The sequence below is a fragment of the Anser anser genome (assembly GCF_964211835.1).
Source record: "Anser anser genome assembly, chromosome: 7".
NCBI classification, from domain to species: domain Eukaryota; kingdom Metazoa; phylum Chordata; class Aves; order Anseriformes; family Anatidae; genus Anser; species Anser anser.
In genome coordinates this window covers 17,640,771-17,668,015 of record NC_139727.1, presented here as the reverse complement: position 1 = coordinate 17,668,015, position 27,245 = coordinate 17,640,771, and the positions used below count along the sequence as shown (strand labels likewise).

Genomic DNA, 27,245 nt, shown 5'->3' with positions numbered 1-27,245 from the left:
AGACAGCAGCAGCTAAAGCTGGGCTGTACCTGTGAACGTCAGTATGTTTTACTGGAAATTCACTGTTTGCTACAGTTAAGCCCGGCTGTAACCAGAAGGGCAATAAAAGATTCGGTATTTAGCAGGGCAACATCTTGTGCCCTTTATCCCTTGCTCTCTTCTGCAAGTCACTTCATTGTGTCCGTGCCCTTATGGTACAGAGGACTCAAGCACACACTGAGCCTTGCATAAACACAGAGGGATGCAGCAGCATGCCCATCTCCAGACACGTTAGCTCCAGACCTCCAAAGCACACAGCCCAGGCAGCCGCAGCCATATGCAAACTTCCCTTACCCCCGGCAGTTCCTATCAATGCAGATGTTGACAAGGCTGAAGCACGATCAATATTTGAGCATGCTCCAACAGTTGTCAAAAATTTCGAGCAGCAGCATTCATACATTTTGCTGCTTTTTTTTTTGTATATTTTTGTCTCTTGAGGACCTTTAAATTGATCGTTTTCATCCAACAAACCTTTCTCCTACTCCCTGCGAAGATGTTTAGTGAGAGCACCACATAAATTACACCACGCCAGGAAGAGATAGTAGCTCGAGCTGTGAACGAGGAGGGTGGCTGCACATTATGCCAGCCTTCTCTAGGCGCTGACATTTCACATTTAAGGTGTAAAGCTTTTTTGGTGACACCACTTCAGTGACTTTTACAAAATTAAACTACTACTTCCACTCATTTCAGTACCGAGCTGTAACTGCCCAGCACCGCCGTATTTAGCTCTTACGAAATGTTTTTACAGGCAAGAGTCTCCCCCACTTAAAAATGACACCACTTAAAATGTCATCAGCCTCTACAGCTTCATACTAAACATTACAAATAAAGGAACTGGCACTGAAATACAATGCTTGTGCTCAGCAGCTTACAGGTGAGGATTGGAACAACAACTCAGGAGAAAGTCCTTATCCTTTAATTGACAGCTTCACTGCCAGCCCAGAAGAGGATGTTCAAATGAGTGTCAACAACCCCATTGCTTATACATTCAGATGAAGAAACACAAAAGAGGGAGCTGTGGGAAGGAACAAGGTGAGTCAAATGGCAGAGCGATCTCGCAATCTGAAGTAACGGTCCTTGAGAAGACCCACTTTTAAGAGCTTGGGTAGCAAAGCACTCCACTGACTTTTATTTTCTTTAAACCATCCACACACCTTCAAGCGTAGCACACGATGCAAGACAGAAGAAGGGTGTCAAGACCCTGGAGAATGAGAAAATTATAGTGGCTAGGCCTACGTGATAAAAGGAAGAATACTTGGAAGCACCTGCAGAATACTGCACCTCAAGTCATTACAGGAATATTTGGAAGCATGTAACCTTGCCTCACAAACCAGACACCCGCCTGGAAGCGATATCCCGATGAGTCACTTTCCATGCAAAAAGAATGGCACTGGCACTACAGCCATGAATATTCTTGCCAGGTAAGAGGCTCACTCTTTCTCTGCCCATCTCCTCATCATCTAGAGAAGCAGGTTGCTATTAATAGTACCAAATAATCGTTCGAGTCACTGGTGAATGCATTTGTTTATAGCTTTATGATGCACTGTTTTAGCAGAGTAGCAACAAGCAGAACTTCACCTAATACCACGAGATCCTGAGCGTCTGCATAGCCTTTAACTGCCCAACAGGCTGTACTTCAAAATATCTGTTGGTTTGGTTTAGCATCCTTCCCTTCCTAGCTGCCAAAAAGCTCTGAATAGATCAACTTACCAGCTCTGCTGCCCCTGCCAGCCAGAACACAGCTCCCTCCAGGTCACACCACGTGGCTCCGTTTCACCATTTTGAAATAATGAGTTCCCCAATTAAAAAGGTGCCTTTGAGCAATGAATAGATGGTATAAAAGAAGTCAGTACCTGTACAGAAGAAAAATGAGACTTGCTGCAATGAAAACCCTTATTTTTTGCTGCTCATTTAGAAAAATTAAAACCAAGGAAGGCAAAGTAGAAAGGGATGATGCTGCTGGACCCACTTCAAATATAACAACATATCACATTTGGTTAAGGCTTGCTCTAGATCATTTTATAGCATCCTCAGCAACTCTCATCCCAGACGGAATAAATATTTACACACACCATACGCTGGCATATAGAACTTCTAGATATATATCAGCTATGATATTAACTTAAAAGAAAATTTTTATTTCATTACCTTATGCACTGAAATACAGTATTTTCTGGAAGAAATAAAAGGCTTGGTCTTTGCTTTCGCACTCTGCAGTTGCATTCAGTAGGAACATTACAATTGACAGAGAATGCTTCTCAGTATCTGGGGACAGGCATTATTTCTGGAGACGTGGAGTCACTGAATTCATTGCAGATCATGCCAAGCCAGCTTCAGAGCGCAACACGAGATTCTCATCTACCCTCAACAGGCTGAGGAGCATCTTCGGGAACAGAACAAGCTTGTAACAGCATTCAGCACCACAAATGTGCTTAGAATTAAATGCTATCGCACACCTCCCTAATGGTCTTTTACCCTCCTATTATCACATAAACTGAACCATAAAGTGATCAAGCTAATTTTTATTTTTTTTTGCTTTACATCATCCCATACTTTATATTGCTTTTTACAAGAATTGTTCAGAGATTACAATCAGTGCCCTGTGTAAAATCACACCTTCCCAAATGTTCCTGCCGTCTGTTCAATCAACTCCAGCTCTACTTCTGCTCTGCCCACAGCCCCAACCAACCAAACAGTAATGATTTCCCAACATCCTTGATGTACTTCAAACATACTGGTCCCATCACCTCCAAACTTCTCAGAAATAAGTAACTCAAGGATTGTAAATGCATTCATGTCTATGCATCTTCATACCATATAGGACACATGCCTCCCTAAGCCAAAAATAAATGTATTTATAATCAGAAATTTAAAAAATAAGTCAAAATTTTGAGAGACTTGCTTCCTGTGTTAAGGAACTGTGTACAATGGAAGTGTTAGCTACACTGCCACAATTGCCTTCTTAAATCAAAGATATATAGACGGATCACAGAATCACAGAATCACCTAGGTTGGAAGAGACCTCCAAGATCACCTAGTCCAACCTCAGCCCTAACACTAACAAGTCCCCCACTAAACCAGATCACTAAGCTCTACATCTAAACGTCTTTTCAAGACCTCCAGGGATGGTGACTCCACCACCTCCCTGGGCAGCCCATTCCAACGCCTAACAACCCTTTCGGTAAAGAAGGTCTTCCTAATATCCAACCTAAACCTCCCCTGGCGCAACTTTAGCTCATTCCCCCTCGTCCTGTCACCAGGCACGTGGGAGAACAGACCAACCCCCACCTTGCTACAGCCTCCTTTAAGGTACCTGTAGAGAGCGATAAGGTCACCCCTGAGCCTCCTCTTCTCCAGGCTGAACAATCCCAGCTCTCTCAGCCGCTCCTCATAAGACTTGTTCTCCAGACCCCTCATCAGCTTCACTGCCCTTCTCTGGGCTCGCTCGAGATATAGATATAGATATATTGCCCTCTACCTTGTCCCTACAGCTGATCAATGGCTGTATTTACACACTGAAAATTCACCTCGTACTTAAGAAATAAGCATAAAGAATTCAGCTCAACCAGTTTTGTATTAAGGACATAGTGAGGGCCTACTGCCCAGCCTTTTTTATCTTAACAAATGTGCATTTCTACAAATGCTAACTCCTGGAAATGCAAATTCTAACACAGGATAGTAATACCTTCAAATATATACAAAATACCAGTATATACATTTGGAAATGTCGCCGTATCCAGTACATCTCAGTAAGTATTACAGATAGGGCACCACATCAGCTGAATGAAACCCTGCTGGCACCACAACGTGCCTTCACAGAACTCAATTAATACAAGCTGCTTCCACATGCAGCTGCAATTTAGATTAGTGAATTAAAATACAACCTTCTTCACTTGCAAATGTTGGGTAGAATATATTTTTTATATGTCACCTTGTGGGGGCACTGCATAAAAATGTCTTTTTTGAAGATTTCAGAAAACTTTAGGCAGCACCACTGCTCCTCGAGGATGGCAATGGGTTCACGGCCACATATGTATCAGATACTTGAATTTCTAAAGTGAGAACAGCACAAACCAAACCTTCTGTGCTGACCTCAAAGTGACAGCAAAGCCCTGCCCAATGGATTTCTGTATGCACTGGAAATTTGTTCTTCACAATAAGCATCTCAGTAAAACAAATATTAGGCGATGGCTGTCTCTGACATTTGACCTGTTATCATCAGCTTGTTTCCTACGGCAAAAGGGAGCAGATTCCTACTTCGGAAATTCTCGGTTTATTCCAGCAGTTCCCCTGAAGTCACCGTGGTGCTTCTAGCATGCATCGCAGCTGCAGCGTTACACTACGTAGCTTTGAAGAAGTGGGGAAAGATGCAGGGAATTCCCGAACTGAACTGAAAGATACACATTTTTCAGCAGGCAAATGGAGGGAATGTGCAAAAAGCAGAATCATCATGGTCAATCTAATAGTGTACGACAACTTCTTCACATTGATTTGTAACATTTTGAGTTCAGCCAAAAAGCTGAATCCTCATTTTTCCTTCGTGTTTTAGCTGATGACAGTCTTTTTATTGAAATTGGGCACACACTCCTTTATCTTCCTCTAAATTCTCTCCTAACACTTACCACTTCTACAGCATGTATACAATCCTTTTTTGATGGCAAGTAATGGGCCCAGCTGATCTCCATCAGCAGCCTCAGCTCCCTTTCCCCTTAGCCTGTGCTAAAGTCTGAGCAGCTTCCAGCATGACTCTGCTCCTTCCACAATCAGCAGCATCCTCCCCAAACCAGGCTAGTGTTTTGGGGATCCTCTGCTGCCCAACCGTGCTGTAAAAACACCTGCAGAGCCCAGAGAAGAGGCGGAGCTCCTTGACACAGCACACACAGCTCCAGTGCCAGCCAACACGTGCAATGGGACACTGAAATATAGAAAACGAATAGTTTTGTCTTTGTAACAGAATATGAACAGCTTACAACAAGGAACTTGGCAGGTGGCAGGGAGGCGTCCACCTCTGTAGCTTGACAATCCCCCATTTTGGAGAATGCCATTCAAGAATTGTTGCTGGGTTTGTTTTGTGCTTTTTTTTTTAAGAAGTGTATTCAAAATGTTGTAACTGATGTAAATTCCCTACTCGAAATGTGCTGTTTCTTTTACACCGTAGTGACGTGCACCAGTTCCCAAGAACCTATAGCGTTTGATATAACACATGTAGGTAAATTCAGCTCCATTTGCACCAATCTGACTTTTCTGAAAGTGGCGATAAAGACGACAAAACCCTGGGGAGCTTGGGAGGATGTTAGACAGGAGCTACTTTGAGTAATTTACATTCTCCCCTTTTAAACCCACCACTGCACAGGCAGAAGCTTAGGAACACAGATTTAGTTACAGTTAAAAATACACATCTTCTGCAGGTCCACAAGTCTTGTGAAAACTAACAGACATTTTACATCTTCCAATGGGGAAGGAATGCTTTGCAGGCAATCACCTCACCATTTCCATCCAAACACAGCAATAAAAACCACGCAGTTTGATTCCATTTCCCATGTCGTGATGGGGACAAACCCCTCAAGAAGGAAGCTTCAATTGGCCACATCTAGGACAAACACATTTGCTTTAATTCAATTAAAATGTCACTGATTTAGCGATGCAGCATCCAATGTCCTTCCCCTCTCTTCACTAGCAAAAGGGGCATATGCTTCTTGTTAGCATATGTTACTGCTACTTCGCCTCTAATCTAAAGCACAGATTTTGAGAAGTACAAACTTTGTAACTTTAACTTTCCTTTTACCCCTGAATCCAGGAGGTGATTTAGAGCAGCAAATCACTGTAATTGCATCTGCTACTGTTGCATTTTTCTTCTTCAAAGCTGATTTCAGCATTTTTTGATGGCACAGGGTATAACGTTTTATTGACCAACAAAGAAACATCCTGAAATGCATTTCCATCTCTCTCCTATTGATTTAAGTCAAGCCTGGCAATCATTTAAAATCAAACGCTTTACGGTCTGCAAGAACAATCCGAAACACATGAGAAAAAATTGTTTTGTGCACACGTGGACGCATCAGAAGCACTTGAAAAACCCTAAAACAACAGGTCAGACCCTTTACTTCAAACTCAGTAAGTGGAGCCTCATCCCCGAAGCATCGAATCCCTGCAATCCGTCAAAGCCCACCAATGAGTCAAAGGCTGGAAGACATGTCTTAGACTTTAAATGTGAGGAAATCAAGCTGTGTAGTTTATTGACAATAGATACGCCTTTTTTTGGTTGTTGTTGCCATTCTTTGGGGACTGGATGTAATATTTAGACCTAGGAGGGGTGTCACAGATCACTGGAGAAAAAAATCCTTGATCTTTATTGAGCATCAGTTTATTAAGAGAATGCCAACACAAGGTAGGTGTTGGTGCCAACACCATGAGACTTCAAATAACCCCTTAGCATCTTCTCAATCCTACACAGCATGCCCTTATCTGTGTCCCTCAGCTGAACTGCGTGGTATCACGCGAGCAGTACAGTTCTGCATCAGGAGGAGCTGCCAGAAAGAGCAAGACAACAAAAACATCTCCAGAGACAAACCAGCCTCCGGGGATAATAAATACCTTAACAGCACTTTGGAGAGACCGGCGACTGCAGTGATGACTGAAAAACCCTTTGCCACACGTACAGGTTTACCGTCAGACCAACACATGAGGAACTGCTGGAAATCCCTTCCTACGAAGAGTCAGAAAGAGCAAGATGCACAGGAGAAGAGGGAGCAGGGTACAGATTCCCAACAGAAGGTCCCAGGTTTGCCAAGGAGTAGTAACACTCCATAAGATGAGGTACTTGCATATTTTCTCACTTATGCAAACGTTCTTCCCTGCTTGATTTGTACCTTGTATGATCTACCTCTCCCACTCCTGCTTTTACTGAATCGTAAAGAATACACCAGGGAAATATCACGCATTATAATTTCTGTCATTCTCATAAGTGAAGCCACAAAGAAAAACGTCTTGCATGTTAATCATTTTTGAAGCCTCGTAATTGTTTTCCAATGAAAGCTGATGATCGTGTGATAGCTCTCTGAAGACATATATTCAGTCAAATGACTTTTTGCCATAGTCTTATACATAAACTATAAGCCTGATGAACAGCCCCATACTCTAATAGCTACTTTTCCACACTACAGCCCTAAAAATGAAATTTATATCACACAAAGCTCTAAGGATCAAATAAACACACTCAGAGCTACACAGTAAAGGGCAAACCCTGCTTCTTCCTTAACACCTCCCAAAAAAATCAGTCCATGGTAATGGAGACAGGGTTGGGCTCACCGTTATAGGCATCGCATACATCCAACCAGCAAAGTGCTAGCACTGACCATGTGAAGATAGCTGTTATTTATAATGAAGATGTTTCGCAGTAACAATTTTCTTCTTGTAGAAACCACTTCTATTTTTACAAATTTTGTCCAAAATGTGTTAATTTCTCTAACAGAAATTAGAATCTTATACACAAAACTGAAGCAAGTATCTAAGGTTTACTTTAACATAGGAAAGTTGCATGGAGTAGCAACAATTACCACAATACACTAATGCTACTGTAGTTGCTGAATTACATAGCTTTAATTGCTTTTGACATCAACTGCCACAAGCCCATCCTTGTGACGCCAGGATATGTCACCAAATGCTTTGCAAAGTTCATTTTCATCTGTGCTGAGTTGCTGTTAAAATTAACACGTGTGTAACTAATGTGAACCAGTAGGAGAAGGCACATTAAGTATAAGCACACTGCCAAGGTAGAGGGAACAAAACCTGTATCTGAATTGGATAATTTTTACAGCCAGGTTTCAATGTGAGGGTTTTGTTCACTTATAGAACCAGTTTTCTGTAAGATTTCTGCTGGTATTACCTGGTTTCTGCTACACCAAAAGGACTCTCACTGTCTGTGAGACAGTGCCTCCACAGCACCATGGGTTGCATCACACCACCAGGAGAGGAGCCAGGAGATCCCGTCACCAGCCCTTCAGCAGAAGAGCCGATGCCCAATCCCATTTTGCCAGCAGCTGCTGAAATGCCAAGACTACATAACAGCAAGCAATGGAGTAAGAAGAATATCCTCAGAACGCCATTTTGTGCTGCATCAAAATAAACTAGACTGAAAAGTGACAGGAGCAGGGGACAACCACAAGATCTGCCACATGTATCACATTAGGGGCCACCCCAGGATCCCAAGCCCCAAATGTCTCCAGAGCCACCATCTCCCCAGCTCTGGCAGGTCCAGACCTCTTGGGAAAGGACATTTAATATCCCGAAATCCTGATATCCTAGGGCACAGCCTCTCTTCTGACATACGGGGCTGGACACCAGGCTGCAGCAGCACTACAAAATGAAGCTCCAGCAGAGCCATCTTCTGCAAGAGGAACCGATAGTGACTGCCTCCTCCTCCTCGCTGCCACAGCTGCTGGGGCCCTGCTTCTCATATCACCCCAGGCGAGATGATGGCCAATACACGCGCATCAGCAAATTGGTATTAATGACTGTAACGTGCAGGGATGTTGATGCCATGGTGCCAGATGGTGCTTTGAAAATGGTGCTGACTCACAGAAGAAAGAGGAATAATGAGATACTAAGCTACTAATAATTTAGCTTGACTCTAAATCCCAGAGTGCCATTGTCTTCCAGTAAATATCCCATAATACCCATCAAGGAAAGAACCAGACGGCACATAGCTGAGCAGCACAAAAATGCATCATGACTACCTAATGTTTTGTGCTTTTATATCAAAGGGACATCTCGCGTAGCAGATGTGGGGAGGAAGGAAGCAATCTTGCCAGAAATGAGAGAGAAACATTCGCGATCCTCTGGGGACAGCCCAGAACCGCAGGCACATCTCAGCTGGGCATCGCATGGCATTTTGTGGTAGGTTGCAGCATTTTGGTAACCCAGGTCTCTGACTCCCTCCTCCGCAGTCACCGGCTCAAACTTCTACATAAAACATTTTTAATAACACATCCCATATAAGTAGGTGCATTTTCAGGGTTAAGATTTTTTTTTTCAGTCTCTATAAATCACCCAATTGGCTGCGCTGTTGAGGATGATCTTGTATTTCTGAAGTTACAGGATGTCCATTAACACATTTTTACTACTAGCTGTGAAATTAAGTTCAGTTGCAGCAGCTGGGGTTGCTTTTTCCTTCCAGCAGCTTTCAACACCCCAGGAATGATACTGTTTCCTATCTAAAGCTGTGTCCAATTTAAATGAGTGATTTATGACAATTAATGCAAATGGCTTAAAGAAGATTTAAAAGACTATTAAGTGTCTATGGTAAATCAAATGTACTAATTATTTGAAGACAATCTAATTATTTTGACATGCAAATAAACGTTTGTGAACATATAGACTCAAGAAATTGAAAATCATCTTCCAGTTACAAACAAGTACTTAATGGTATTCCAGAGCAGCCTTTTCAGTTCGAGAAAAATTAAACTATTTAAAATTAAACAGATTTCTATTTAAATCTCAATTTCACTTCCTGATAGACTACATTATCAAAGAAATTGCTCATATTAACAATAAAGAAAGCATTTAGAGCAAAGAAGTACTCATTGGACAATTAGTAAATGTAATGATAGGCTCAGTCTTGTAGAAAGCTAAGAGGGAAATTTGCGTAAGGACGCCCAGGTTAGGCACAAGATATTTGATACAGCTGCCTCCTCTGCTGGTGTAAATCCAAAGATGCCCCGAAGTCAGCTCACTGTCTGTTTCTGTATGGCAATTGCTCTAAAGGAGAGCAGAGGACAGTGAGAGGAGGCAAAATTGGCTAAAGCGGAGATTTTGGATACCTCCAGTACAATTCGATGCAGGGAAGGAGAGGAGTCTCAATAAGAGGGCTGTAGTTGTGTTCAGTGAGGAGGTGGTTTTCTCAAGACAGAGACTCAAAGAAATTGTAAAGGCCTAAGAGCTCTCTCGACCTCGTGATGACAGATTTCTGACAGTCCCATTAAGAATGCGGTTAAGTGCCTTGAAAAGTAATGAGCTCCCATCTGTAAAGTCCTCCAAAAACGTACTAAGTCTAGAAAACCATTACTCTGTTATGCAAGAGCAGTCTCTTCTGCAAGGGCAGGCATGTATCACTTGTGAGGAAGTCTGGAAATCATCCTTACCAGCGTTGTCCTACTTCTTCAGTCAACTGGCACCATCAATAACATCTTGACAGCAAGGAACACATGGCAAGGTGTGCAAATTGCCTTTACCCAGAAGTCTCCCAAGCAAGGAAAAACAAAAATCTGTCTAGTTTTAAGAGTGATCAAACACTGACATCAAGTGGTGGAATAAATCTCCCTTCCCTATTCCCTGTAGGGTTTCTCTTGGTCTGAAACTTCAGCAATTTGTGCCATCTCTCCAGCTTTGAGGGACCTCTGAAGGTAACGGCTACTTACCGAAGTAATTCACCCAGCTCTCCTCTGCAGAAAGCTTCGCAGCTTGCTCTAATTAGGGGGATAATGCAAATTAAAGGGTTAATTTTATGCATTTACTGGGAGAAGTGTGCTCATTCCAATGACAGCCATCCATCATAACTCCTAACAACAACCAGAGTAGCAGATGATGTGCGTTTTCCTTACTTAGCTTAGTGATTAGCTCTGATCATGAACAACATGAGCATGGCTAATCAACACGAGTGGCTAATCAACCTGACTCAAATTAGGGATATTAGATTTAGGACCCTATCAAAGTGAAAGCTTCCAGGAAATAATAGCTGCTGGGCTGTCTTTTCCCAACACGTTTCCATTTACATCACAGGTCTTGAATGCAGGCCATTCATGAGGCTCTTAATTACTTGACAAAGCTCTAAAACAAAAAAACTCCAAAGCACTTGCTAAATATGCGGAAGAAGAGCTCCCTTTACGGTATCAACCACAGCCAATAGTCACGACTAAAACACTCTTGAATTGTGCGAGGATTTCAAAACCCAGATTTGTATTCAGAAGCCCAAATGGTCCATCTCTTCTGCATACACCAACAGGCACGCCTCCCTCCAGCCTGCAGATACTGATGTACACAAATATACAGCCATCTGAATAGAGATTCAGATTTCTAGAAAAACAGCTAGCCTTTTTAACACCCTGGACCCTTAATACACATCTTGCATCAGAAAGGGATTGCTCTAATTCACACAACTGAAGCCGAATCTGGACTACCACATCCAGATTTGTGCTCCTCAGCTTGGGAAAGACGTTAATGCACAGGAGCGAGTCTAGGGAGGGCTACCAAGATAGCCAAGGGCTGCCATGGCACACATCAGGAGAGGCTGAGACCTGGGTTTGTTCAACCATCACGAGAGGAGGCTTGGGAGCATCTTAATGCTCTCAGCCACCACAAATGAACAAGAAGTTCGTGGTAAGGGTTTGTCAAGACACTGAATGCCAACCAGTTGTGAAATCCCCATCCCTAGAGATGCTCAAAACTCAACTGGACAAGGCCCTGAGTGACCTGATTGATTTGGATGTTGGAGCAAACTTTGAAGCTGGCTGAGCGTTGAGTGTAATGTAGGGCCAGACAAGCTCCTGTTATCTGGGAGACAAACAGGTGGTTGTGATAATTTAACACACTTATCAGCTACATTTCTACTGCAGGTGTTTCCCTACTGAAAAACAGTCTAATGCATAAATAAGCAAACAACCTGAAAACTGGCAATTTTAGGTAATGTATTAGTATTATGATTAGACCCCAGAGGCTCCAAAATGAAGGAAAAATATTCAACTGAAGTGGAAGGAAATGCTGAAAATGCAGTCCTCTCGCAAATGTAAGCTGCATTGCCTGGCACTGAGTCTGCTTTTGTGCATCTTAACTCCCTTCTTCCCCTATGCTTATACCACAGCTATAGATAAATATGCTGCTAACAAATCTCAGAGCCATTTCACAAAAGGTTTACATAGAATCCAAATTAACGCCTGGCACTGTCTCCTTGGCATAATGACAAAAGGGATGAATATAACCCGAGCGTACACAATTGCTGCAAAGCCAGAAGAAGCTCCCTCAATTTTAAGCCCTCTATTCCCAGTTTTTTCTTACCAGCCTCCAGTCGTGGGACTGCAGGTTCATTTACCACATTTTGCCAGAGCTCTCATCATTTTGTGGGTTTTCAAGGTGATGCTAAGCGGACTTTAGGATTTACCTGCCCTTAATTTCAGCTTTAACCAAAAGTTCAGCTAGCAAATTTTTGTTCTCTGCTACCTGCACCACCTCAGCCATGCTGAGTTCTTGCAAAAGAATCAACAAAGACTGTTTCAGTGAAAAGGACTTGAAAAGTCACAATTAGCCATTTCATGGTTGGACCCACGGACACACACTGCCCGCTCGGAAAAAGCATAATTTACCAATAGCTATCTAATTACAATGGGCAGTTTCCTGCTCCAGAGACAAAATACTTTAACACTGCGGATGCTACTATAGTCTTTGGTACGAGTGCTGACTCTTTAAAATGATGAGTACTTCTCAATATGCAATTGGTAATGCAAATAATGGCGCGATTATATGCAGAAAATCTTTTCAGCATAATAAAAATGTTCTCTCGTGTTCCCAGTGTAACAGATGTCCTGTTTAATTGCACTTGAAATGTGAAAATATTTAACATTTTGCATAATAATCAAAATAGGAAGTTGTATAAGCAGCAAAGTAAATGCCATCTTCCAGAAACACAAAAAACAACACTACAAAGCTTTGTATCACGGTATGAAATAACTTAATTTTTCTAGTGATCATGAACAATAAAATGCATTACGTGCTAATAAAGTAATCTGCATGTCAGCATTTGTGAAGAAAACCAGCAATATATTATGCAAAAATTTCATGTTGTTACTTTCCCAATTCTCCCTCCACACAAAATAATAATTACGACTACTAATACCTCTTTATCTGGGTTCTTAAGCTGTTCGCATAAAGTTTCAAGACAATCAGATCATTTTTCCTGTGTGGTTCTGCATCATACACAGGCACACAGCACTGCAGGCACAGAAAATCTCAGAAAAAGGAAATCAGGGCACCTAGATTTTAATCTCCAAATCTACCAAAGATAGCCAACATTTAGCCAACTTGTGGTTCAGGTGCTTCAAAAGGCAGGCTGTGCTTTACTTGCACTTCTTTAGGATCCCTGTCACTACCACTTCTCCTGGCCGTCTACTCGTAGCCACGCTTCATTCACAAGGGATTAAACTGCGTTTAGCAGAACAACGGGGAGAGGATCCAGTCTTAAACCAATACACAGTCATTTAGGGATAAAACTCCTGGGCGTATCAGGCGTTAATTACACAAATCTCTGTACACACAAAAAAAGAAAAACTTCTTAACCCTGCTAGCGGAATCCCAATTCACAGAGCAGAAAAATGAAGCTTACACTGGAGGTAAGAAGTGCATGGGGGAATGGTTATCATCCTTTTAAAGATGCTCTGAAAACTGCCTTCAGGATTGATTAGCTCTTCCTATCCACGGAAGGAAACCGCTAGAAGGGGCTGGTGGAAGTATGAAGATTAACAAATTAGACTTGATCAAAGGGTTTTCACAGCACGGAACCAAAATTCTGAAGAACACCCTTATCAGATTTTTTCCTCGGGACTCTTTAAAAATAGATAGTTAAAAGCAACCCTGAGAATACTCAAACAGTTGGGAACAAACTGGTATTTCAGGAACTACTTGTGCCAGTCGAGGTGGTAATGCTGCTCTTAGTGCATGAACACGAGCGCCTGATTGTTACTCTTCTTTCATGGAATCACGGAATGTCCTGAGTTGGAAGGGACCCACAAGGAACAGCAAGTCCAACTTCTGGAAGGCTGCTGAGGTACCCGGTGGCCTTCCCTGCAAAACTTGTGCCACAAAAAGGCTGCGAGGACCCCAGCCCTTCCTGTGTTTTCTACTAGCAGTCTTTCTCCCTCATTCACATGTGGACAAAGTTTCCTTGAATTTCCTCGCGCTACTAGCATACCTATTTAATCACCTCTTGCTGCTTTTTGTGGCCTTTATTTTAGCTCCAGCTCGTCTGTGGCCTTGCTGGTTTTCTCTGTTACAGTCTGAGAAATTCTTTAAACTCTTCTGTTGCATATTATCACTTCCATTTCTTGTGTGCTCTCTTTTTGCCATTTAGTTCATAGCAAAACTCCTTGCTTAGCCAAACCTGCTGGAATTCCCAGCTGTCCTGCAAAACAACTGCTCTCGACCAGTTTTCTCTGAATTGCAGACAGCTCTCGTGGGCACTGTTTGCCTTCATTTCATCTAGAAATTAAAAACAAAAAAAGATCTGCTTTCTTGAAACTAACTGCTCCGAATCCTGCTGCTCACCTTCCCAGCCTTCCTCCACATCCTGGATCCAGTCATCACCTCCTGGTCACTGCAGCTCCACGTGCCGTACAGCCAGTCATTTCCACCACCTGTTCTCTTCGGCCTGTGAGCAGTGGGTCAAGGTGAGCATTGCCCCTAGTTTACGTTTCCATTTGAAATTTGTCACACATGCTTGGGAATATAACTCTACAGACACATGAGGACTCTCCCTTGTAAGTGGCAATATGCAGCTTTCACCCTCATCTCCTCCATCTGCAGTTCTCTCTCTGAGGGAATCTGGACCCAAGAAACACTGTTTGAACAGCGAAAGCTATTTTCCTTTGTAAAAAGACTAAAAGTTTCCAGTTTCCTTTATTTCTGAAGCATCAGGTTGAACTGGAACCCCACAACCCTTCCCATATATGACCATCAGCATGCGAAGTGAAAACAGATCAGCACTAAAAGAAGATGTGAGTTTTCCCTTGCTCCACCAAGAGTTGCAGCCTGGTACAGTAGCTCCCACTGCATTGCATCTATCAGACAAAATCTCCCCATTTCACAGCTTCCACTTCCCTTTACTACAGCACACCAATCCAGTATGTTCTGTATTAAATACAAAAGGGTAGAACTGAAACAGTAGTTGGACTCTGGACTAAGAAGATTTAAAGTTAAAGGTTTGTTCCACTTCTTCCACTTCTTCAAATCCAAGTGGACTCCTTCACAGAAGGAATCAGATCCAAGTGCATCAGGCATCTGGGAGACTTGGGCTGCTGAATCATTCTTCTGATGGATAATGCACATTAAAAAGCAGTTAAACACTTGTATACGAAATAGATTGTTTTCTCATTATATAAAGAAAGATACTGGAAGCATATTACATCAAATTTTTTTTTGTTGCTAATCAGAAGAGTCTCTAAAATTGGTTTAAAAAGTCTGCAGCTCACCCCCAAGGTTATTTGTATGCCATGTAGCAACCTGAACAAATTTGCACAACCGCTCATCTTTCAGAAAGGTAGGTTTAAACATAAATGGTGGCAGTATTTTTTACTGCAGCAGAGGTTTAATTATGAAGGATTTAAAAGTATCACCAGAATGGGAGTTCCTGAACTACAGCATTTTTAAAATGTTCATGGAAAAACTTGACTTTTCTTTGTTATGACCAAACATAGCACGTTAGAGATCATGAAGTACCAGGGACCTTTTTTAATTGGCAATGATCATATACAAAATCTTCATCCTGGTCTACAGTAATTGGGCCCAAATTCCTTTTAAGCTACTACCAAAAATGGTGTCTTTCATGGTTTCTTACAGAATGCAACACTTTCTTTTTTACCGGAAGCTTCAGTGGTGCTCTGCAGGGGAAGCGAAATAGAGAAGATTCTAATTTAAAACCAATTAAAGATCAGTCACTCCATGTGATCAATAATTGCGCTCGTTGAGGTGGCATTTGTTTCCCAACCTCACACAATGTCATGAATATGGAAAAGCTTCAAATTATACTTTGGTGTAATGATAGGGTTTCTGCTACAGGTATGCAAATGAAGCGATGTGATATACGAATCATGATTGTCAAATAGCATTTTAATACCTTTGAGCAGCCCCAAGTTACGTAGGTTTCCAAAAGCTAAAGCACCTTGACAACCAGCAGAAAAATCACAAGTCACTTTGCCTTCTCCCTCTATGCTACAAAATGTCAGACCTGGATCAGCTGAAAAAGAAAGATTTACCCTTCCCACACCCAAAGTAACAGGATTTTAAAAGGGGAAAAAAAAAATCTCCACAGGTTCCAAGCTAATGAAACATTTACAACCATCTTGCTTAGCCTTGATGTTGTAGGAAAAGCTCTGAAATCTTAGGCTATGTTCATCCTTATGGACACCACCTTCTCTTTCCTTTGTCCCAGCACACTCTGAAACAGTACAAAGTCTCATGAAGAGAGACTGAGGTGAACTGCCATGGATCAGCTACATTACGCTACACAGCATCTTGAGCCACCAAACTCCAAGACAATGAGATCCGACTGGGCCAATGGTCAGGGCAAAGACCCGGTTGGGAGTCAGGTCTCTGGTCTTGGACTCCTTGTCTCACTCCTCCACATCTCACGGTCTCCCATCGGACAAACGGGCACAGCACAACTTCTCTTCCTGGCAGACATGTCAGAAGGACAAACACATTCCTAACCGTGTTGTACCACGATGTGGAGATCAGGATGTTGTGTGGGACTGTGCCAAAGGCCTTACAGAAGTCCAGGCAGATGACATCAGTTGGTCTTCCCTTGCCAACTGAGGCAGTCACTCCATCACAGAAGGCCACCAGAATGCGTTCATACATTAATAAATCAAAACAGAAAAGACTGGAGAAGTAAAACGAGGTCTCTCATCCTAAAAGCCCATGTATCAGTTGTCTCTGGGAAGACAACAACAGCCAATACATTTAAAAATTATTCCAGCTCAAGTTCGTGAAAAAATAGAACTTAGATGCATATCCCACAAACAGATAGGGGTAAAACACCACAGAAGTCATCCCACCTCCTTTTGAAATACCGGAGAGACACTTTTCCAGCAAAATCTGATAAAGGCAACGCCTCAGTTTTTGATGGTACAGATAACAAGATAATCTCTCTCACCAGATTTAAACCTCTGAAACAAAAGCCAGAATCACACGGAATCACAGCAGAAGCAGCAATCTGAAACGACCTTGGCTGAAAAAGTAATGAGTTACAACACCAAGTCAGCTCAGCTACCAGTTGCATTCTGGTACAAAACCAGACAATGAGAGAAAAAGTAAACTGAAGTGGATTTATTTCTTATTTCTGTTGAACTGGGGATGTATTTTACTGTATCATTGTACTATTTTATTTTCCAATAGTTTTATGAATTAGAAAAAGGTGTAGGGGTATGTCCCATGCCTGTCCCTCTGTGCATGAGGCATTACACCTACACATGACTAACAAGGCTCACAAGTGCAATCACCGGTGCCACCATGAATCACTACTTCCCAAGACACCAAGGGACACTAAAAACTATATCAGAGTAGATGACCACAGAGCTCCCTTTGGCCTTAAAAACAATAGCACTCATGCAATTTTTCCCTGCAAGTCTTTTGGTATATGCATAAAACACTACGGATGGATCCCATGCAAGAAACCAAGAATTTGCAACAAAACAAGGTTAGTTTCTGTAGCTCCTATCCAGAGCCCCATTCCAAATAAAAGTGTGCAAAATGTGCACTGGATGAATCCTGGTGCGGTGACACTGTAGAATCCAACAGAACAGGGAAGCCTTCCTTATAGCTTGCTTTCTTCCTGATGTCCTCAGTAAGCCATGGGGATACACCATGCTTGTTGGCAGAAGTGCGCTAGCGATGTCTCACGTTATCTGAACAGGAAATTTTATACCTGCTTTGATATACCAACTACTCTGGCAGTAGGTTAAGTAACAGTCAAACGTGGATGAATTTGCTGAGATACCTTGGGTGAGATGCCACCAACTGGATTTTGCTATCACTGACAGTAAAAAAAAACTTGCTGCCTGCAGCCTGAAATGCAATTCAGACTTTCTATTTGAAATTTACAGACAAAACTCTCTAGAGAGTTCAGTAATTTTCTTTTTTTCTTTTTTTAAGCATTTCTGGGGCAAAAATATATGACTTTCCTTTTAATACTTTTTTCAAGTAGTTCACTTTTGCATCCTGCAAACGCTTTTACTTTTTACTCTCACTGCTGATTTTTTTCCTTTCTTTTTCCTCCTTTGGGTTAAAGCAATTAATAATAAAAGCTGCATGAAAGGCAGAACTACAGAGGAAAACCCCGTGGCCTAAAGACTCCGCTTGGAAAACACGTTCTTCAACTGGACAGCATATGGAGGCCCAGGGAGAAGACAGCAGTTAAAAATAACCAAATCTCTCAGCATCTGCAGAGACAAAGAGGAGTGCTGCTGCTTTACAGGCGCTGGGAATCAGCGTGGCTATCCCCACAGGAGACACCCACCCTGGTGGTATATCCTCGCGGGCCTTTCATCGTCTGTTGGAGGTACCTTTTCACGGTACTTACTAAGGCTGTTCTTTTCCAGGCATGTCTTAAAACCCAACCAGAGGAACGAGCAGCTCCAAAGGCCTCCCCAGCCTGAAGGAGAGGCTTTGTGCCCACGCCGCAGCCCTCAACCACCAGCACCTAGGGCAGCACACACACCCCTTCGAGTACAGCGATGGTCTTTTGGCTTCTTCTGCTCCTGGTTATTCCCAATTCAGAAGCACGGTGCTCTATGCTCAAGTCTGGCGCTCCACTTCTGGCTCTGCATTCCTACAGCTGGCATCTGTAATAATTCACGTGGCTTTGCATTTCACAAATATTAAATAACTAATAAGCAGTATTAACAAAACGGACCTTCTGCTTTCCGCTTCTGCTAATAAATGGGTACATGAGTTTTGCATTAGGTAAGAATTTACGCATAAAGTCCAACTCCTGCTGTATGCCCAATTTAAATTATAGCTGGAGGGTTAATTGAATACCCCAGTCCAACCTCCCTGCACAGGCACTGCATCGGGCTACAAGTAGCACTGCATCAGCATTTTGACTGCAGTTTATTTTTTAAGCAACTGCTATAAAAAGACTGACTGCAAAAAGGAAAACAGCATTGGGGGAAATATTTAAAAACAATGGCCCTGTTGAGATCACCAAGAAAGCTTCTATTTTAAAAGGCTTGAGAATATTTTCATATGCAGTGTGCATTTTTACCCAGCTACTGAATTTATTGGCTATCCTTGTCCAGTAAAGCACACCGACATCATTAGGCCCATGATGATACAGAAAAATTATCTGATCCAAATTAGGCTAGATCAGCCAGTTTGATGACTTGGTTTTAGAAGCCATATTTTATCACGTCACATTACTGTACAAATACCTGTTCATGCTTCCTATTCATGCCTAGAATCCTACGGGTTTGCAGAGTGAATAATTAGATGAGTTTTGTTTTTTTCCCCCCACTGAATACAGAAACCATTGTATTACCAGTACTCTCACAAACCCTCACGTATTATCAGCTTTATTTTTGCTGGTATTTCCACTGATACCTGATTGCTTGACACACACACAAAAAAATAATCTATTTTTACAAGAGTGACATAATTTTTAATTAAGAAGTGCCCTGATTCAAACTCAGCCAAGCCTAAACCACACCAGACAAGTCAACCTCGAAGACCTGTCCATTCTGACATATAACCAAGCTATGGAAGTCAGCTTTGACCCAGATGTCATTCTCTCTGGCTATTTGGGCTGTTAGCGGGCATCTTGGCAATTGCTGCCCCATGCACAGAGGAGAAAAGCTGCATCTTGTACTTAAGAAACCTGACCACACAACAAGACGTAGGAGTCTTCCTCACCAAGGTGCAAGACCAGGGCAGTCCCTTCAGATGGTCGTGCTGAAAGGCAAACCAGCAAGATGCTCCAAAGAGGCTGACCCATGGCTCTAGCTGCCTATAGCAGCTGTGCCAACAGGGCATGAATGGCTATTAGAGAATAACACAGTTTTAGCAAGTCTCTGAACAAGTATATGCTTTTTTTAATTTTTTTAATTTTTCCTAAGCTTTTTGACTGCAAGCTTTCAAAACCCTCTAAATCCTTAGCAAACTACTAGCTTATTTTCAATGCAAAATGCATCAGAACTGTAAATCCGTAAGAGAACTGATCCACAGAGGAGCGGCATGAGGAACCACAGCCTCAGACAACAAAGCAGGCATCTCCAAGCAGGGGAGTGATGAGGGCAAAGCACTCAAACCCTTCTCACTCCACTCCCCGAAAGCAGCACGCCAGCGACAACATCAGCCTCGCTTTGCTGGGTTTCAAGAATTACAAGAGTTTAATATAGCCAAAAAAAACTATTTCTTCAGGCAGGGACATGCAGTGGCATCCAAATGGGAAGGCAATGGTTAGTGGTGACACTCCTCTGTGCTGCTGGAGGGTTTGAAACTTGCCATTAACAAACAGGACTGGCACAGCAAAATTTAGGCATCAGCCTCCTTCCTTAATGCCCACAGACCATAGTCTGGGGGAATATTAAAGACTCACCGATCATTGCTCCTTTTTAGTTTGTACTCTGTCCCCGATAGATTCCCTTCAATGAGCGTAATCACCTGTCCAGATGAACTCATCCAAGAACTACTGCAAGCAAATAAAGGCTGCAGAAGTCACCTGGCAGGAAAGCAGTATTGAAAAGTTGAAATTTTCTAAGTATTTTCTGATACAATTAAAGCATTCAACAAGCATTTCTTGACCCAAGCGTGCAAAACCTAATATGGATTAGACAAGTTGAAGTAACTTCTCACCAAAAGGTATTCTGCATGCTACATAATAATTAAACTACTTAAAATACAATAGGAGTATAATTAAAACCATCTGCTTAAAATTCAAGGAGCTGAAGCCAACAGCAAGGTCAAATTTTGCAAGGAGAGATAAAAAGAAACCAAGGAAGTCAGTCAGGATGGCTCCAGAATGATTTTGTAAATGCCCTCTATTGATGAAGACCTTAAAAAAACAAATGAACAGAGAAGGATCTCAGGATGGAGCCATTTCTGTCCCCTGGGTGCTTGCTGAGATCCCAAATCAGCATGGAGGATGCAAATTAGCGATATGGTTTAGTGGAGGACTTGTTAGTGTTAGGTCAGATGTTGACCTAGGTGATCTTGGAGGTCTCTTCCAACCTAGGTGATTCTGTGAAATACAAATATGATTTGTATTTAATTTGTATTAAATACATTCAATTTTGCATATTGAAAGTTTAAACTTTTTCATGTAATAACATACGCAACAAGTAACAATGAAAAGTGAAATATTAATGCAGAGTGAAACTCAGACCCATGCGACTTCACAAGGGCTCCAAAGAACTAAAGCAAAACACCAAAAAGAAAAACCAAAAAGTTTCAGTGAGTTTCCTAAATTGTTTTTTAAAAGACCCTTATCTTTCTTTGATTCAGACTATCCCAAATTCAGCAAACAAGGAGTGTTCCTATACTAATGAGTCCCTCTAGTGCCTTCCCTCTCCAAGGAAAGAGCTTTTAAAAGAAAAGGAAAAAAAAAGAAAGAAGCCGGAGATCATCAGCAACACTGTTCCTTCAGCACCACATCAGTGCGTACGGATGATTAAGCTTAGCCTATAGCTTAGCACAAGCTCCCAGCAGCCTTCAGCTGTGGGTCACAAATTACATATCTAAACACAAGCATTGATTTCCAGACTAAATACACCAACTGTAAATTGAATTACAGCTGTAGGACAAATATCAGTAAGCCACTCTGCAGAAATTTGTATAATGTCACTCAGCCATTTAGCAGCTGAATCTGAAAGCTGTCTTGCATGCTTTTACTGCAGCAAGAACAGCTCAGACATATTGTTTCTAAGCCCTTTAAAAATGCCAGAAAAACAGTACAAGAACACGAAGAGAAACATCAGATCGAAGCATGTTTTTCATTGTTGCTTTTATGGGACGTTTGACAACCCAAGTTCTTGCATGGGATATTTGTTTGGTACAGTTGGAGATTGATAAAGGATCCCAATCCTGTGCCTGACACGCCATCTCCTCAGCTATATTGAGTTTTGAAGGTTTTCAGGAGCTGAAAAATGATTCCACCTGCCAACAGCGTGTTATATTTATCAACTGACTGTCTTCGGGAAAATGAACTTGCCATTCTGTCAGAAATTGTCTGCTTTGGGAGGTGTGATTAGACTTTAACCACTGGCATAGAAATGACATTCTTTCTTCCAGTTCATTGCTTTCCAGCCCAAAGGTTTATTCATGGACTACAGATTATATAATAGCTTAAAATGAATTGTGGGTGTAGCAACCGCATATAAAAAAAATCAAATCTGATTGCATGTTTTGAATAAAAACTCACTTTTGCATGAAGGTCTGTGTTATGATGAATCTTTATCTCACTTGAGCCTTAAAAGGAGTACATGGCTGGTGAATAGCAAATGAATTGAGCCTCTTGGTTTGCATTTTTATAAGGTATAAGAAGTTTGCAATGTATATGAAAGTCTATAGAGATGCCAGAACAGCAGAAACTATATAAACACGAGCAAGAGACAAGGTCCAAGCGGGAAACCAGGGTTTCTGTGCTCTCCTTTTTAAGCAGGTCTCAGACTAGGAGAGAAAGGCAGGCTTTAAAGTTCAGAGATCTCTATTCATACCTGCTCACTCTGCATAAAAGTTAAGAGCCAGGGCCAACTTAAAGGTCAAGGTGAGCCCTTCCTCAAGAACAGCCAAGAGCAGCAAATAAAAGAACATTTGAAACCACTTAACATTTAAGATTGCCCCATAATGACTATTTCTTACTCCACCTGGCAAAAGCGTGCTCCACATCCCTCCTAAGCATTTTATCAAGTGGAGGAGTCAACTGCAGAGAGAGAGACTCAGCAAACAGCTAGAGGCCAGACCTGGCAGAGCGACAGAGACCACGAGACGCTGAGCACCTCTGCTGCTGCTTGGGGAGCTCCTTTGGGGCCACCTCTCACAAAGCTCCATGGCCCCATCAGCCTGTCTGGGGCCACCCCAGCTCTGCTTGGGCATCTGAGGGGGAGACCACCACGAAGAGCACATGCTCCCAGCAAGGTCACACACACCTTACAGGAATATGTTCTTGCTGGGTTTTGCTGACATCCAAGCAGAGATTTGCAATTCTTGCCTATTTGGCTGCCACAAGCTCTGGAAGATGTTGTCACCATGCTTTTTGCCAGGGGTAGCAAGTGTCACTTCTGAATTCATACTTCCGAGGCATCCCACCAGTCTCCAGTAGAGCAGAGACTCCACCAGTGGTCAGGCATGCTGCACTCCTTGGCCTCCTTTGTCGAAAAAGAAAATATAGATAGATAGATATAGATATATAAATATCAGCATATGTTCCTTATTGTATGGAAAGTCCTAAGAAATCAAAATTCTCTGCAGCTCTGGGGAGTGCAGATCCCAGTTATGATGATGCCCATCTCAAATAACCACGGAATACAATATAAAAAGGCTGCAGTTATTAATCTGTCACACACTGTGTGACAGCTTTGAAGATACTGTAGCATAACTCATTTCCCATCACAACAGCTAATCTTTCATAAGGCTAATACCTAAACACTAATGTTTTTGTTAGGTAAAAAAAAGACCGAGCCCTACATGTAGTACATAATCTCTACCTTGGGATGAAAGCAATGTGATTGTTTTCATTAACCTTTCATTCTTATAAAAGGGCAAAAATCAATAACAAATTTATTCAGGCAAGTGAAAGGCAATTTCAAGCAATTTCACAAGGGATTTCATTTCCATTGCTTTTTTCCTCCCACAAATTCTAATAAAAAATAATATGATCTGTCCAAATGTAAGACAAATACAAAAGCCAAGATACTGTCAGCGCCTCAAAGACACAGAATGAAACTGCCTTTTTACAGCTGGATAATTGTCTTGCTAAAAATATTGCTTTCTTTTGAATCCTAAGCAAGTCTGCGAGGCAGTGTCTTATTGACAACCCGTGAAACACTTTGTTGCACAGTACTGAGCTGCTCTCTTTTAAATAAAGTAGCTACGATACAGATTTCTTCCAATGACAAATTAAGCAATTTCTTTCTGGTGCACTTTGCCCTTTCGTGCTATGAACAGAGGCTTAAATTACATGGATGTTGATGCACTTTCCAACTTTGCTATTTCTATCATATATTCCACAGCATTTCACCTCTTCAAGAGTTGCCTTTGAATTCCTGTTCCGAAATGCCTGACAAAAGCAATGATAAAAACCACAAAGTAACTCGTCGCCAGTTCCGTTTCCCACGGAGAACAAAAACGCTGAGAAAGCGCAATACATTATTAATAACTGCTTAAATTAATCCGCTACTTCACTTCACCTCTTTCCAGGAGTCCTCTGTGCATCCTTTCAGCATTTCCTGGGGTGGAGCCACGAGGGCCGGGGGATGTCCTCGCTGCTGGCGCAGCCCCAGCCTGGGTCATCGAAAACCATGGGGACAGGGGACCGGGGGGGGGTCAATCAGTGCCACCAACCCCACTGGTTCCCCTACAGCCCCAAAATTCCCGACATGGTGTCTCTGTGTTTGTTACAGCATGCTTTACAAATCCATCAAAATGTAGAAATGATTTCAATAAGCACCATCGTTCTATAGGGGCATCACTCATCTTCTAGAGATTTTGTCTCCTTTGCCCTCTGTGATGCCGGTGGAGAGCCTGAGGACAGTCACAGCTCATTTTAAAAGTCTAGCTAGGAAACTTTGTGAATTATTTGCACTATTCGGGAAAAAAAAAAAAAAAAAAAAAAAGAAGAAAGGTATTATTACATAAAGTTAAGCAGAATTTGACTACCAAACTACCATGCATCACCAGAGGTGTTTAGGATAAGTGAGATCAGCTCTTTCTGGTGCTGCTGGTCCTTACCCAGTTTCTTCAGAGGGAGACAACATCTAACTTCCAGTGCCTGAAATTAGAGACGCTGAATCCACCCAGTTGGCTTCCAAAAACTCTCTGCATCCTCTGAGCAGTGCCACTTGAGCACACATTTCCGTACAGCTGTGCCCAAGAAAAAAAGACAGCAACATACTTTCTAATACAAGAGGAGGAAATCCAGAGAAAGACCACACAAACCCAAGTAAGAAGTACAGAAGATTCATGAAATCCTCCCAGAATGTCCCTAGGCCTTTGTGGTTAGTGTTACACAGGTATGTGGGCAGCTACTCTACACAAAACTGCCAGCAGGAAACCTTGGAGAATACTTTATATAAGATAATGATGACCTTGGCATGGCAGCAGTATTAGAGAACCACTAAAAATGCAAACAATTCAGTTTGCATAGGAGCTCAAAAAAAAGCCCATAATCAGTATTTGGGTTTATTTGCTGTAAATTCAACACACAAGATAATGAAAGAAATATTAGAGGGAACAAAAAGCTGCCATTTAAAGGGATCTAATTCTAGTAAACGTCTCCTTTCATCAAAAACCATTACCATATTATTATACTACCATGTTATCAGGATGCTATGTAATTCACCCTCACCTAGAAGCAGGAAAAAAGTAGACAGCGACAAAATATTCTGGGGAAAACTGTAGAGGTTGTGTTTTTTTTCACTGGACTAAAAAAGGGCAAGAAAAGCAAATATCTGAAGGTACAGGATGACCTCCTTAAAAGGTCTCACTTCTGTCTACAAGGTGTTAAGAGTTTGCAGGCACAAGGGACCTGCCTTTGAGAGGTCAGCGGTCTACATGAATGAGTCTACTGTTAACTATGGTTGGATAGGTTCATGATAGATTTTTTTTTTTCTGATTTCAGTTATTTACTTCACAGAAGCATGGCGAGACTCTCAAAGACTGACACTTTTTAAATAGTTACAAATAGCTGCTCCTAGGCTTAGATAAGTTGAAGGTGTGATCATGCTGATTTTCCCACAAGACGAGACAACCCATTTCCTAGACAAGTAAGTCAAAGATCTCAGCAGTCTGTGCACCAGTGAGGTATGCGATCTCATGTCCTCATACTACATAAAGCAAGAAGCAGAGATTAGCAGGAGAGCTGCAAGATGGGTGAGGAACCAGCAAACACATATACCTCTGGTGTGGACGTTGGCTGGGGATTTCTAAAACAGGTTATGCACGCCCCACAAAGACTTGGGACACTAATCCTGCCACCCCAACATTGGACGTGCTTAACAGCAGCTGCTGCTACCCAAGCGCGTCCCAGAAAGACAGCCTGAGACACCAGCAGGCTGTACTGCTTGGGAGCACCGTGGGTCTGGGGACGGGTGGAAGCGTTCAGCAGGAGCCAAGCCAACAGCCAACCGCTCGGCGGTCCGACCCTCATACCACCTCCCAGCTTGGTCACCTCAATCAGACAGCAACTTTTGAACCCAGCTTTGTCAAAGTAACAGAAATATACACCTTTTACCACCTAGTTCAACCTTAGAGAAATTCAGAGTGATGGAAACACTATGTTTTTGCATGCCAGTCTATTCTAATCCCTAATTTGCCATACAGCCGAAAAAAAACAATATGAAAAAAGTCCATAAAGGAAATTATGTCCAGTTAAAGTTCTTTACCTGCCTGCAGCACCCACCTTCACAGAGGAGAACCATCAACATTTATGACCTTTCCAAACCATTCGGTAGCATCCAAACAGATCCCTCCTCCCTCGATCATATTAACCACCAAACTCTATGTACAAATCACCTGCTTTCCTCCTCAGATGCAAGATGAGTTTTAAATTCCAGAGATAAATTCCACATTTTTGGGAGGTGCCAATGCTCTTCCTGGCCCAAAATCAGAAACTTTGTCAAGATCAATGGATCTCTGCTCCTGTTGTGGGCTTACATCCTGCTGCATTATCCAAATCCTTACGTTTCCAGTCTTCCACGTATCCTCCAGCAGGCTCAGCTGTGCATTCAAGTGTCCGACTTTCATTCTGCTTCATGGTACATTGAATACATTACAGAATTTACATTTTTAGGTCCTCGGGATATTGCTGTGGCTAATTTCAGATTACCCTATTTCTGAAATTCCTCTATCAAGCGCAAAACCTTCCCATGAGTAGCATCGAAGCTGCATCCAGTCCCACCACTCCAAGCTCCACAGATGGGCTGAAGGACATCAGAAACACCCCAGCAACTCCGTGTCTCCTTGGCCACAGCAGCTGAGGGCAGGGCAGAGCATAAGCAGCAGACCTCACGGACCATGGTCTTCCCAGGCAAGCCCCCAGCACTGCTGGCCATCTTTCCTATGATTCACTGACATGAAGGGCCACGTTGAAAACTAATTTTCAACAAGATTCAACAAAAACCTTTGTTTAGACTAAATACAATGTGTTTATACTCTTTCCAGTGGAAAGCAAGGCATGTAAACAAGCTGATTTATTGCCCCTCTCATTGCACCTAGAGGATAAAGTTACTTTGCTTGCA

General features: G+C 42.2%; 1 protein-coding gene across 17 annotated transcripts in view; it reads right to left on the bottom strand.

The window, feature by feature from the left end:
* The window catches only part of LOC310902572 (uncharacterized protein), an 881,556-nt gene that overhangs the window by 773,988 nt on the left and 80,323 nt on the right, over positions 1 to 27,245 (bottom strand). For all 17 annotated transcript variants that reach the window (XR_014586773.1, XR_014586774.1, XR_014586775.1 and 14 more), the window contains exon 5: positions 1,750 to 1,892. The gene's annotated coding sequence lies outside the window, so the exon portion shown is untranslated. The remainder of the gene's footprint in view (positions 1 to 1,749; positions 1,893 to 27,245) is intronic.